The sequence below is a fragment of the Myxocyprinus asiaticus genome, chromosome 5, assembly GCF_019703515.2.
Source record: "Myxocyprinus asiaticus isolate MX2 ecotype Aquarium Trade chromosome 5, UBuf_Myxa_2, whole genome shotgun sequence".
In the NCBI taxonomy this organism is placed as follows: Eukaryota; Metazoa; Chordata; class Actinopteri; order Cypriniformes; family Catostomidae; genus Myxocyprinus; species Myxocyprinus asiaticus.
In genome coordinates, this window is record NC_059348.1 from 56,473,992 (window position 1) to 56,476,132 (window position 2,141).

The window sequence follows — 2,141 nt, forward strand, 5'->3', positions numbered from 1 at the left end:
AAGTCGTTTAGGACATCTACTTTGTGCATGACACGAGTAATTTTTACAACAACTGTTTACAGACAGATTGTTTCACATTTAATAGACTATATCACAATTCCAGTGGGTCAGAAGTTTACATACACTAAGTTAACTGTGCCTTTAAGCAGCTTGGAAAATTCCAGAAAATGATGCCAAGCCTTTATACAATTAGCCAATTAGCTTCTGATAGGAGGTGTACTGAATTGGAGGTGTTCCTGTGGATGTATTTTAAGGCCTACCTTCAAACTCAGTGCCTCTTTGCTTGACATCATGATCAAATCAAAAGAAATCAGCCAAGACCTCAGAAAAACAAACTGTGGACCTCCACAAGTCTGGTTCATCCTTGGGAGCAATTTCCAAACGCCTGAAGGTACCACGTTCATCTGTACAAACAATAGTACGCAAGTATAAACATCATGGGACCACACAGCCATCATACCGCTCAGGAAGGAGACACATTCTGTCTCATAGAGATGAACGTAATTTGGTGTGAAAAGTGCAAATCAATCCCAGAACAACAGCAAATGACCTTGTGAAGATGCTGGAGGAAACAGGTAGACAAGTATCTATATCCACAGTAAAACGAGTCCTATATCAACATAACCTGAAAGGCTGCTCAGCAAGGAAGAAGCCACTGCTCCAAAACTGCCATAAAAAAGCCAGACTACAGTTTGCAAGTGCACATGGGGACAAAGATCTTACTTTTTGGAGAAATGTCCTCTGGTCTGATGAAACAAAAATTGAACTGTTTGGCCATAATGACCATCGTTATGTTTGGAGGAAAAAGGGTGAGGCTTGCAAGCTGAAGAACACCATCCCAACCGTGAAGCATGGGGGTGGCAGCATCATGTTGTGGGGGTGCTTTGCTGCAGGAGGGACTGGTGCTCTTCACAAAATAGATGGCATCATGAGGAAGGAAAATTATGTGGATATATTGAAGCAACATCTCAAGACATCAGCCAGGAAGTTAAAACTCGGTCACAAATGGGTCTTCCAAATGGACAATGACCCCAAGCATACCTCCAAAGTTGTGGCAAAATGTCTTAAGGACAACAAAGTCAAGGTATTGGAGTGGCCATCACAAAGCCCTGACCTCAATCCGATAGAACATTTGTGGGCAGAACTGAAAAAGCGTGTGTGAGCAAGGAGGCCTACAAACCTGACTCAGTTACACCAGTTCTGTCTGGAGGAATGGGACAAAATTCCAGCAACTTATCGTGAGAAGCTTGTGGAAGAATACCCAAAATATCTGACCCAAGTTAAACAATTTAAAGACAATGCTACCAAATACTAACAAAGTGTATGTAAACTTCTGACCCACTGGGAATGTGATGAAAGAAATAAAAGCTGAAATAAATCATACTCTCTACTATTATTCTGACATTTCACATTCTTAATGTTTAAATGTATTTGGCTAACTTCTGACTTCAACTGTAATTATAATACGGTCATGGAGTATTACGAATAAATACATTTATTAATTTGACATACACTTTTATCCAAACAAAAACTTAGTGAATTACTGTTCTATTGCATTTAGAAACTGCATACACCTTTTGCATTAGCGGGTACATTTTGACCTGGTGAAATTTAAGCTTATAAAACATTCATAACCTATTTAAAAAAAAAAAAAAACATGATAAACAGACAAAGAAACGTCCTCTCACTTTCAACTGCTTTTATTTTCAGCAAACTTAACATGTGTAAATATTTGTATGAACATAAAAAGACATAAACTGAACAAGTTTCACACACATGTGACTAACAGAAATGGAATAATGTGTCCCTGAACAAAGGGGGGGTCAAAATCAAAAGTAACAGTCAGTATCTGGTGTGGCCACCAGCTGCATTAAGTACTGCAGTGCATCTCCTCCTCATGGACTGCACCAGATTTGCCAGTTCTTGCTGTGAGATGTTACCCCACACTTCCACCAAGGCACTTGCAAGTTCCCGGACATTTCTGGGGGGAATGGCCCTAGCCCTCACCCTCCAATCCAACAGGTCCCAGACGTGCTCAATGGGATTGAGATCCGGGCTCTTCGCTGGCCATGGGAGAACACTGACATTCCTGTCTTGCAGGAAATCATGCACAGAACAAGAAGTATGGCTGGTGTCATGTC